The sequence below is a fragment of the Pelodiscus sinensis genome, chromosome 23 (genome assembly GCF_052426305.1).
Source record: "Pelodiscus sinensis isolate ZL-2025 chromosome 23, ASM5242630v1, whole genome shotgun sequence".
In the NCBI taxonomy this organism is placed as follows: Eukaryota; Metazoa; Chordata; order Testudines; family Trionychidae; genus Pelodiscus; species Pelodiscus sinensis.
In genome coordinates, this window is record NC_143074.1 from 8,998,529 (window position 1) to 9,011,621 (window position 13,093).

The window sequence follows — 13,093 nt, forward strand, 5'->3', positions numbered from 1 at the left end:
GGGATTACAGTGGATGAGAAGCTGGATATGAGTCAACAGTGTGCCCTTGTAGCCAAGAAGGTGAATAGGTTGCATTAGGAGGAGCTTTGCCAGCAGATCTAAAGAAGTGCTTATTTCCCTTTATTCGGCACTGGTGAGGCCACATCTGGAGTATTGCATCCAGTTCTGGGCCCCCCACTACGGAAAGGATGTGGATGCATTGAAGAGGGTCCAGTGGACGGCAACTAAAATGATTAGGGGGCTGGACCACATGACCTGCGAGGAGAAACTGAGGAATTTGGGCTTATTTAATCTGCAGAAGAGAAGAGTGAGGGGGGATTTGATAGCAGCCTTCACCTATCAAAAAAGAGGTTCCAAAGAGGGGGGATTGGGTTAGAACGGGGGTATGGGAGTGCCTAGCTCTGGAGGAAAGGGGGGGAATATTTTGTTAATATTTTGGTTTTTATTTATTTATTCCCAAATAAAATCACAAAATGTATATTAATTTTATATCAATAAATATGTCAATTTTTTGCAATTGCGTGAATATTATATGTTTATGCAAAATCTCAAACTTACAGGCTACGTCTAGACTGGCATGATTTTCTGCAAATGCTTTTAATGGAAAAGTTTTCCGTTAAAAGCATTTGCGGAAAAGAGCATCTAGATTGGCACGGACGCTTTTCCACAAAAGCACTTTTTGCAGAAAAGCGTCAGTGCCAATCTAGACGCGCTTTTGCTCAAAAAAGCCCCGATCACCATTTTCATGATCGGGGCTTTTTTGCGCAAAACAAGTCTGAGCTGTCTACACTGGCCCTTTTGCGCAAAAGCTTTGCGCAAAAGGGACTTTTGCCCGAACGGGAGCAGCATAGTATTTCCGCAAGAAGCACTGATTTCAGACAGTAGGAAGTCAGTGTTCTTGCGGAAATTCAAGGGGCCACAAAGTGTAGACACAGCCACAAAGTATCTGAAATTTTCACAGAAGCCTGTTTTATTTGATCAACCATAGTCTATACTTGTTCATATTTCAACAAAACAAGTTATGTATCATACAAAAAATTAAAAAGTAACTTAAATTTATACTTAAATTAAAAATTATTTTATATGGGCACAAAACAATTTTACACATCAAATTATAGTATTATATTAAAACAAGGCCTCAAAAATTATAAAATATACCTAAAACATAATCTATAATAATAAATAATTATGACTTTCCGATATAAGTACATTTTCTTTGGTGGCCCTGAAAGCTATCAGTTTTCATTTGTGAGGCCCTCAGTAGGCTTTGAGTTTGACATGCCTGCCCTAGGCTCTGCGGTTGGGACAAAAATGGAGGGTTCAGTGTGTGGGACAGGGTTGCCAGTGAGAGGAATGGGGGTGCAGGATCTGGGTGGGAGGTGGGGTACAGCAGGGGGATGAGGTCTGCATGGGAGAAAGGGTGCAGAAGCAAGCTGGAAATAGGGTGTCTGGCCAGAGAAGAGGGTGCAGGAGCAAGGAAGGGTGCAGGAGCAGGCTGTAGGCAGGGTGTCTGGCCAGGGGAAGGGTGCAGGAGTTGGCTGGGGATGCAGTGGTCTAAGCATGAAGGGGTGGGGGCACTTACTTGCCTTTATGCCCTTCTCTGGTCTCAGGCACTGCCTCGGCTGCTCCCATTGGCTGGATTCCATTGGAGCCCAGTGCTGGCTTCCTGCTGGGCAGGGGAAAGAAAGCCCAAAGCCTCGCTGCGTGATCCAACTCTTGAGGAAGAAGCGCTCCCCATCCCCTTTCTCATTCCCTCCAGCTGAGGAAACAGCAGTGCGCCCGCTGGAGGAGGGGGAAAACCCCAAGCCTCACTGCGTGTTCTGGCTCACAGGGAAGAAGTTTAAAGCAAATTTTAAACTCAGGTTCCAGAAACTAACAAAGTACATTCAGAAACAGACAGTATATACCTGGGGCTGGCAAAGGCCTGTTACATGACTTCATTACCACTTGAATGACTTTTCACAGGTTCAGTGTTATGTTACCAGGTCTGGTGGGATTTTTCATCACTTTTAAGTTAACTAGATCCTCTCCAAAGGAAGAAGAGCCACAGAACAGGTATAGGAAGAGGTGAGTAGATGGACATTAAGATTTAGTGGCGCCTGAAATTTTCGGGTGCCCTATGCAGCAGCATATTCTGCATATGGGCAATGGCAGCCCTGATTTCTAGCTTACCTCCACTTGCTCATGCCTCCATTTGGGAGCATCCTTTGATCTTCTCCCATGGTCCAGCATTCTCTGCTCAGTATCCCCATGTGCCACACTTGACACACAATTCTTAAGCCTATGCTTTTTGTCTTTGATTTTTTTCTTTGCCTCTTTTCCTCTTCTGATGAGGCCACTGATGTCAATGGTGGGGCCTGTCTCTGGTAATTAAAAATCAGATAGTCTGGTATTAAATCCACTGTAATATTAGACCAACTTTAAGGCTACATATACACTGCAGTAGAGATCGCTGCTCTGAGACTGGTCCGCTGGCAGTCGATTTAGTGGGTCTACCAGATCAACTACCGATCACTTTGCAGTTGACCCCATTACTTGCCCCCAGATGAGGAGAGTAAGATAAGTCAATGGGGGTATGTCTACACTACCCTCCTAGTTCGAACTAGGAGGGTAATGTATGCATACCGCACTTGCTAATGAAGCCCGGGATTTGAATTTCCCGGGCTTCATTAGCATAAGCGGGGAGCCGCCATTTTTAAATCCCCGCTGCTTCGAACCCCGTGTAGCGCGGCTACACGGGGCTCGAACTAGGTAGTTCGGACTAGGGTGCCTATTCCGAACTACCGGTACACCTCGTTTCACGAGGAGTACCGGTAGTTCGGAGTAGGACCCTAGTCCGAACTACCTAGTTCGAGCCCCGTGTAGCCGCGCTACACGGGGTTCGAAGCAGCGGGGATTTAAAAATGGCGGCTCCCCGCTTATGCTAATGAAGCCCGGGAAATTCAAATCCCGGGCTTCATTAGCAAGTGCGGTATGCATACATTACCCCGCTAGTTCGAACTAGCGGGGTAGTGTAGACATACCCTGGGAGAGGTTCTTCCATCAACCCCCTGTGGCATAGACTCTGTGGTAACTTGACCCAAGGTACATTGACTCTAGCTGTATTATTCACTTGGCTGGACTAGCGAACCTTAAGTGGACTTTCTATGGCAGAGTAGACATACATGCTCCTCTACACCAAGCATGAGTGGCTCTCTATCCTCCTCTAGTGGCTAGACTTGAGTCTATTGCTGTCTGAGCTAATATAGAACTTGTCCCTTAACCCAAGCACTAGAGGCTTCCACTTTCAGACCTTTGGTAGAACTCATTGGAATTTTTCCAATGATACATTTTTTTCCTTGGAATTTGCTGCTTCATCAAAATCAAAATGTTTCACAGGGATAGTTCATTTTGATACAGTTCTATGGAATCCAGGCAGGGATCCATTTTTGCCAGCCAGGCCCCCCTTCTCCCCCCCCCCTCCCCAGCTTCTTGGCAGCCTGCAGTGGGCTGATAGGGATCCAGTAACTTTCTAGTCTTGGCTCCCAAAACCATGAATCTGTGGCAGCCTAAAGTCTCTGTGGGCTGACCCAGACTGGGGGTCCATTTCTTTTCATGGGAAATTTTGAAACTTTGGGGTTTCATTCCAAATCAGAATGAAACCACATTTTGAAATATTTGGCATTTCCATTCTCTGTCCAGCCCTAGTCCTTAGTTCAGTCTTTACAATGAACCTAATCAAGGGTGTTGTTGCAAGCAAAATAATAATATAATGTGGTGATCCATTGCCAAGGGTCAAGAGCACAGACATGCTTATTTATTAGTATATGGGAAATGTGGGTCCTTCTACCAGGGCCTATCTACCCTCAGCAAAAGGACATCAGTGCACTGAGTGCTGTTCCTGGAAAGATTAAGGCTGCAGGAGACATGAAGAGCTGATGGAAACTTACAAGATCCCAGCACTAGCAAACAGGAGTGGGAAGACTCAGCTGGTTGCTTGTGTTCTGCATACCTTTGCTGTGACTGGTTCAACACAAGGAAGACCTGGCATTTCTTACTGTATCAGGGACACCATTATCCATCACATTTTTAAAAATATTCTTTCTCTCCTATTCTTACTCCTTCCCCCCTCATTGTCTAATTGAATGAAATTAACTACACAGCTTTGCTGTATGAGGCCAATAAAAGTTAATGAAAGCACAAAAGCAGAGACTGATAAATGCCTTTGCAAAGAAGCCCAGCAACAAAGGCAAATGCTGAGAGTTGGCCTCAGCAAAATGCCAGGCTGGGCGAGAGGCAGCCAGCTGACCCTTCCAAATACAGCTGCTTCCATTGCAGCCACACCACTCGCTGTGTTATCAGCACCACACAGCAGCAGCATTGTCATTCGAACCTTCCTTTTTTCAGCACATCCCAGAATGGTGTCAGCCGACTGTCAAAAATCATTCATCTCTCCGGACCCACTTCCTCGCTCATCTCTAGCTGAAGATAGTAATAGCATTTATGAAATGGCTTGGCAGGTCTCAGTCCACTTGTTAGTGGGCAGAGGTGTCCCCATTACAAACCCGTCATCCTCACTATTAACTGCCCTGTTCTTACTTGTAATCTTAGCAAAGGATGTGCCATGGTGGTTAAACACTGCCCTTATCCCTATAGGGTTGAACAATCCCTATAGGGCTGAAGCAATGTTGGGCCCTGTATATGATGATGTCCAAACATGACTCATTCTGTAGACAGAGGAGTTCAATCTCCAAGACTGTCAATCTGGCACTGTTCTCACACATTTCTTTCTTTTTTTTTTAACAGTGGGAAATGCTTCTGCCTTTGCTTTCTATACGCAAATTTTGCTTCCTTTGACATTTTGTTTTTCCTCTTGTGTGTATGTGCACTAAGAAAACTTTAGAAAGTTTAGACAAAAAGAAAAACTTTTATGCTAGGATTAAAACATGATCATAAAAATTCCATGATGGCTGAAATTTGGGCATAGGAATCCTGGCTAGATAGAGAAGTAAAAGTCTGTCCACTGCATGTGTTGTCCCTCTTGTTTTTGTTTGATAAATAAACGACTGTATTGTTGATGCACTGAACAATAAAGTTGGTAGCAAAGTAATTAATATGCATTATTCAATGTGAGTTAAACATCCTATTAGAGACCCAGGCTATGTCTACACTGCAGAGTCTTGCAAAAGAACATATGCAAATGAGGCACAGCGATGAATATCACACCGTGCCTCATTGCATACTTAATGAGCCATCATTTTGTGCAAGGGGCTTTTGCACAAAAAGGAGCAGTCTACACTGCTCCTTTTTGCACAAAAACCCCCTCTTGCGCAAGAGCTGTTCTGCCGCTTATTTTCAGGCAGAGGGGGGATTTTGCGCAAGAAGGAGCAGTGTAGACTGCCCCTTCTTGCGCAAAAATGGCAGCTCATTAAGTATGCAAATGAGGCACGCCGATATTCACCACCGCACATCATTTTCATATGTTCTTGTGCAAGACTGGGCAGTATAGACATAGCTGCAGTGTTTTATCCATGTTGGTTCCAAGATATTAGAGATACAAGCTTTCAAGCTATGTAGGGCTCTTCTTCAGGTCCAGATACAGTATGAAGAGTTTCACAATTAAATAAGTATGCTTAACAATCTGTTGGATTTTGTTTTTAGCTGTAATATTCTTAGTAACTTTCCCAGACCTGAAGATCTCTGTGTGGTTTGAAAGCTTGTCTCCCTCACCAACAGGAGATAAAAGATATTCCAATAAAAGTTATTACCTAACTGTGATGGGGTAAGATCCCCCCACAGCAGGACAGATGGTGTTAACTCCACCGTGAGGGACAGGGAGGACACAACCCCTGTAGATTGCTGGGCATACTCCCTCTACTGGGTATAAAAGAGGGCTACTTGGGATAGATGGGGATGACCACTGGAGGGGAGGAGCTCAGGCAGGAGCTCCTGAGCAGCCTCTGCAACCAGAGCCGCCCCCGGTGCCATCACCCCCAGAGCAGCACCAGCCGCCACAGCAGTCGCAGCAACAATGCTGGGCAAGGGGTCGCCAGACTGGGAGTGACTGCGGGAGTCACACACAAGGACAGCGCCATGCACCAGTGGGGTAGGAAGTGGCCCAGGGCAGAGGATTGTCCTCCGGGAGCTCTGCATGTTCTGGCAGTCTCCCCCCCCGAGCAGGCAGCGAGCGCATTCGCTGCCAACAGGGCCCTGGGCCAGGACCCGGTGGAGTGGGAAGGCCTAGGTCTCCCTACCTCCCTGCCCCACCATAATCCAGCTCCCTAGATTTTGGGGGGAGCTTACTCGCGAACCAGGCCGGAAAACTGTCTCCACCCTGAGGGTATGTCTACACTACCCCCCTAGTTCGAACTTTTATTCCTTTTGTTCCTTTTCTTTTTGGGGGTGGATTTCAAAACCCAAATCCACATTGTTGAGGGTGAAGAACATTGTTACCTGTTTGAAAGTTATAATTGATGTAAAGCTGAATTGTTATCGGCTTAGGGTTCTGTAAATTCCCCTTATGGTTCCCGCTTCCTGACTGAATGCATGGTGTGTGTGGGAAACGAACATGAAGTGGGTGAACTTTTACTCACCTGAACATGAGTGCACTTGGCCCCTGCACAGAGTGCACACAGCCCAGAGAGGACAGTGAGGAAGGCCTATGGACCCAGAAACTGCACATGGCCTGTAACATCATTGATCCAATGAAAAGAGAGAGAGAACCCAAATGGGAATCACCAAGCAGGACCTCCCGAGGGTGCACTCTGCTCAGATTGCCTGGCCAGTGAATCGGTTCCAGGCTCATCATGGGAAGATGCCAACAGCATGAACCTCAACATGAACTTCTGGTGTCTGGTGCCAGCCTGTATTTTGTTGGACTGTAAGTGTGACTGCGGATACTGAAATTGAGTTTCCCCTTTCCCCTCCTTTCAGAGTAGGTTAAAGCAATTAAAGCCATTTGCACTCGTTACCTCGTGGTCCCAATCCTTGTTAGGCCAAGGTTAGTTGCACACTTGCAATACACATCACCTTCTTTTATTCTTTTTCTCAGCAGTTTTCTACGATCTAAAATTTCCTCCTAGGAATATGCTATATAGGACTAGGGTAGTATCCCTTTAAAAAGTTTGTGATCCGTGCAGAGGCACTTACTGTGTTCTGTGTTTTAGAAGCCATCTGAAACCAGTCAGAAAGTCTGTATATATGTAGATAGGCCAGGAGTATTTGAGTATATTTAGTTAACATGGTTATTGGGGACCCAGCTGTGCTTGTGGAATTTTTTCATACTGCTTTGTACTGTGAAGAGCCAGAGTCATAACAAAGGTCATAGGAAATGTCATATTAGATCAAACGATTGTCATATAGTCCCCATCAGTGACCAGTACCAGCTGGGGTAGTCAGCAGGGCCAGATTAAGGCCTGAGTACTCACCCAGGCCCCAGCTCCTGGAGTTATGTAATGATAACACAATGTCAGTTTTTCATTAAAAAAGAAATGTCCCTTGGCCCAGCAATAGTGAAGAAAAGCTTGAAAATATGACCTGAATGTGGTGGCATCTGCCCATATCTGCAAAGAGCCTGAAACAATAACTCTGAAAGGTGGAGCTGCCTCATACGTCTTAATCAGTTGGTACCTCTGAAACTGATACTCTTGGCAGGCCATTACAGCCAAATTATTAGGGCTCTGCAGGGGCGGTTGTTAGACGGGACTATCACACCTGTGGCCCTCTGCTTGCTTGAATGAGGTGACACTGTCCTTTGCATTGGCTCCAGCCTGCCTAAAGGCTGGGAACAGGTGGCCAGTGACTGGGAGGACCCCAGGAGGCAGATCTTATGAGAGTGACACCTTCATAGCCATGCCAAGATGGGCAGGAGCGTAGGGTTGGATCTGTCTAACACAGTGGTTTGCAACCAGAGGTATGTGTATTCCTGGTACATCAGCTCATCTAGATATTTGCCTACTTTTACAACAGGCTACATAAAAGCACTAGTGAAATCAGTACAAACTACATTTTCATACGTACAATGACTTGCTTACACTGCTCTATATTCCAATTGATTTATTTTATAATTAAATGGCTAAAAATGAGAAAGTCAGCAATTTTTCAGTATAGTGTGCTGTGACACTTTTGTAGATTTTATGTCTGATTTTGTAAGCAAGAAGTATTTATGTGAGATGAAACTGGGGGGTATGCAAAACAAATCAGACTCCTGAAAGGGGCACAATAGTTTAGAAAGGTTGAGAGCCACTGTCTCAGGGCATCAGATTGCCTTAATCTAGCTTTAGTAGCCGGTATTAAGCACAACTCATAGCAGACCATTTGTTTTTCCCCACCCAACCTGTCTGTCATGTCACTTTAGAATGAATGCTCTTCATGGCAGAGACTGTCTGTGTTTTTATACAGCTCCTAGAATGACAGTGTAGGGTTTAGTCCAAACTCAGTTGTTGAAAATGGCTTTTGTTTCTGAAAAGCCTGCCCCTTTGTATATTTCTGCTATGCCAGCGTAGCTGAATGCCCAATAGAGTGTATTGCTCTGAGCAGGTCTGGTGGCCTGTGCATGTGTGGGGAGGATGCTGCTGCCAATTTACAGTAACTGTCAACAGCATTTCCTAAAGATATTTTTAGTTTGCAGATTCAGTGCCTCCACAGGCTACAATCAGACTGACACAATAGACTTAATGACTTCTTGGGCCCCTTATTGTCTCCTTCTATTTGCTGCTTATTAATGTGCCCTTTATGCAACTCATGGATGTAAGTGCCTATAATGACTTCACAGGGGTCATTGTAGTCCAAAGCATCCATATGTACGAATTAAGAATAAACTGAATAATTGTGTCACAACTAGTGCCTGACACAATAGAATGTAATCACTTTTGCAGAGTAAGGAGTGTGTATTTTATAGAGCATCCTTACATCCAAAGCATACTGTAGATGTTAGGAACTGATTATCTTAGATCCAGCTGTGATGTTTGGCAGGATTGAGAAGAGCAGGAGACCTGAGCAAATAATTGATTTTTTTTGGTTCGGTGGCTGAACAGAAAAACCTAGGGAAAAAAAACAGGTTGACTCAAAAAAGATTTTTTGTCACCAAAATGAAACATCCCCCTCTCAAAAAAAATGGGTCAAAGTGCATGTTTTGTTCAACCCACAACAATTTTTGGCTGGTTGGTTGGTTTTGTTTTATTTTATTTAGTTACACTTTGAGCTGTTTGCACCCTTAAAATATAAATCTAGCTACATTTCAAAACAAAATGTCATGTTGAAATGAAAAGTCAAAATATTTTGTTTCAAAAGCATCAAAACTAAATGCTTTGACTTATTTGGGGAGAAAAAAACCATTTTTTTTCTTTCAGACAAAATTATTCTCCAAATATCACCTAAATTCACAAATGTTTTGATCTATTCCAAACTGCATTTTCCTGGCAAACTGTGTGAAAAATTTCCCAAGTGGCTATACCAGTACTTGACAGGTGGCAGATATGACAGGCTGAGGGAATCAACCTTTTTGTTATATATTGTGGCCTGGGCTGGACGGAGACATTAGCAAGCCAGGCAGCTGCCCAGGGCGCCAACCGATGGGAAGCGCCTGATGGCAGCTGTAAGGATCGCGCAGTGTCCCTTACAGCTGCCATCAGGCACCGTGCGCCCGACTCCTGCAGTGCCAGCCTGCCCACATCCCCACGACGCCGGCCAGCAACGCCCTTCCCCCCACTGCCGCGGGGCCCTACACGGCCTGGCACGTGCTCCAGCAGCAACAGACGGGCCTGACAGGACCACGCTTGCGCCGTGTGCCCCGAGGGCAGGCCCCGAACTGCACGCCAGTGGCTGTAGCCGGGCCGCGCGTGTTCCGTGCACCCCAGGGGCGGGCCTGTGCACCCTAGGGATGTGGGCCTGCTCCCCACGGGTGGGCTCGCGAATGCGCTGTACACCTGGGGGCGGCGCCGCACACCTGTGCCCAGGGTGCCAGAATGCCTCGGGCCGGCCCTGACTGTGGCAGTGCTTAGTCTTGGTTCCTTCTGTGTACCCTCTGGCCTTGGGAAATGACTATGCTTCCTAGTGGCTGACTGGGACAAGATTTCTTCTGAAGCCAAGCTTGTGCAAGAAGAGCTTGCTGCATTTAGCCCGTGACTACACCAGGAAACTATTTTGAAATTATTAAATTCGACTTAATAACTGCCTATTTATCAAATTTGAATTAGCATGTCCTCACTACAGGGAAGCCTCAAAACTAGTTTGAATTAGTCTGAAATAGTGTGCCCACATTGAACAGAACCTACCTAGGACTTAGAGCCCCAGGAAACACTCTGCGGAGGGCACCAGGAGAACAAATACAACCTGTGGCTGCTTGGTCCAGCAAGATGCAATGCATGCTTACAGGGGCTCCTCTGTACGGCCATGTCTCACATGCCACTCCTCCACTGCCTCCTCCTCTCAGGACAGAAAAAGGACACGGTGGGCATGCACCTTCTTGTGCTCTGGTTGCCTGCACAGACACCACAGCACTAATACCAGGGAGTCAGAGCCTGCTGCAAAGCAGTGCCAGGGTCATGGGCCTCATGCTTGCCTCATGGTGCAGTACTTCTGTGTCAGGCTGGGCCAGGTCTGGGCACAGCTCAGGGCATCCACTCAGGGTGAATTGCTCAAAACTCAGGGATCCTTACAGCCCCAGACTGGAGACCTTCCAAACAGGTCACAAACCAATCACGGAGCACTTCAGCTGCCAATCTGGCAGGGGTTTTAGAACCTAATCTCGACTACCCCGAAGGGTTTCTTCTGGTCCCAAGAAACCAGCCACAGGCCCCAGTCAATTTATACTCTGGATCTTACCCACACAATCACGCTGAGCCAATCCTTTAGAATCTAAAATCTAAAGGATTATTCATAAAAGAAAGAAAAGCATGAGAGTAAGGTTGTTAAGGAGAATACATTACATGCATCGAATCACCCAGTTCTTGATACAGGCTCTTAGCAGAGATGTTATAAACTGCTATCTTATAAGTCTCTGGTGTACCTATTATGTCAGGATGGGTCCACAGTTCTTTCTGGCTCGTTGTTCCCTGCAAGGCTGCATCTGGGATCAGGAGCTAAACTGAAGACCAAAATGGAGTCTGCCACATGGCATTTTATGTCCATCCCTGGTCTCTTCCAAGTTGGATTGGGTCACATGGCCCAGGGACCTATCCTTGTGTCCCAAGCCAGCAATCATTATTCTGGCTGGTCTGCAGGCATCCAGATTCATTCCTCAAGAGTGTCTTTGGCACCTAGGCTGTGTCTAGACTACATGCCTCTGTCAGCAGAGGCATGTAGATTAGACAGATCAGCAAAGGCAAATGAAGCCATGATTTAAATGATCGCAGCTTCATTTACATTTACATGGCTGCCGCGCTAAGCCGACAAACAGCTGATGAACTGTTTGTCGGCTCGCCGCTAGTCTGGATGTTCCCCCTGTCGACATCAAAGCCCTTTGTCTGCAGCCCCGTTATTCCTCGTGGAATGAGGTTTACCGGGGCTGCCGACAAAGGGCTTTGATGTCGACAGGGGAAACGTCCAGACTTGCGGCGAGCCGACAAACAGCTGATCAGCTGTTTGTCGGCTCAGCGCGGCAGCCATGTAAATGTAAATGAAGCCACGATCATTTAAATCGTGGCTTCATTTACCTTTGCTGAATAAACAAATCTACATGCCTCTGCCGACAGAGGCATGTAGTTTAGACGTACCCCTAGAGAGCAATTGTCCCTGGAGCCTCTCTAATTAGCGTAACCATTGAACAAACATTCCTGGCACATTGCTCTGCCTCAGACAGAGAATTTTCCAGCATCAACACAGAATACATATAACTCCACATACAGATATTATACAAGTACATGAATAGCATATACAGAATCAGTAGAACATAAGCTTTCATGTGACACCGCACATGGCCCCCTTTATACAGACTTTTGGGGCAACTCCTCTCCCCTCCACGGGTGCAAGAATGATCTTTAGAATACAATAACGTGACAACTTCCAAACTGCCTGCATGTAGCTCCAGCAGGGTGAGGATGAGGATGAGGATAAAGAGAATGAACCTCAGCATAGCCTGCAGGCCCTGCTCACCCAGCTCCTGGCACACCCAGCTGCTGCACATGCCCCTCAATCCCCTGGACACCATGGAATGCCACTTCTCATGGATGGAGACAAGCGTGGACTGGTAGGACCAGATTGTCCTGCAGGGATAGGATGATCAGCAGTGGCTGCAGACCTTCCACATGCAGAAGGCTATCTCCCTGGAGTTCTGCGAGTTCTTGCCCCACCCTCAAGCAACAGGACACCTACAAGAGACCCGCATCCTCATGCAAAAGCATGTGGCCATCACCCTGTAGAAGCCCTCCACGCTGAACAGCTACTGCTCCATTGGGAACCAGTTCAGCATGGGGAAATCCACAGTCAGGGCCGTACTCCTGCAGGTAGCCTAGGCCATCAACCATATGCTGCTATGGAGGATCGTCACTCTGGGAAATGTGAACACCATTGTCAATGGCTTTGCTGCCATGGGCTTTCCCAACTGCAGGGTTGGGGGAGCATAGATGGCATACACATCCCCATCCTGGTCCCTGACCACCATGCCTCGGAGTTCATCAACAGGAAGGGATACTTCTCCAGGGTGCTGCAGGCCCTTGAGGATCACAAAGGACACTTTACCAACATCACTGTGGGATGGTCGAGAAAGGAGCATGATACCTGCATCATCTGGAACTCACGCCTCTTCTGAAAGTTGCACACCGGCACTTTTTTCCTGGACCGCACCATGAGAGGTGGACATACCTATAGTGATTTTTAATATCACCTTGGAGTCTTGGAGGGGAAGCTATGGAAGCAGGAGGTGGCTGGTGGCCTGCTCTATGCAGATAGTGAGGATGGTGAACATGGTGTCATGCTGTCACTCCAGCTCTTCCCAAGTGGCCTTTCTCTGCTCCCCATCAGCACTGGCACTCCTCCCAGTCTGGCACTCTTCTCTGGCACTCCTCCCAGTTAGTGGCCCGTTTCTGGCACTCTTTCTGAAGTCCCTGGATGAAGGAGGCAGGTACACCATCTGGAAGGTGCCAACCAGGCCAGGAGCCTGCAGGCAAGAGGGGGG

At 46.8% G+C, this 13,093-nt stretch overlaps 1 pseudogene; it reads left to right on the forward strand.

The window, feature by feature from the left end:
• Window positions 1-12,727, forward strand: part of LOC149521740 (uncharacterized) — a 71,990-nt pseudogene extending 59,263 nt beyond the window's left edge.
• The last annotated feature ends 366 nt before the right edge of the window (window positions 12,728-13,093 follow it).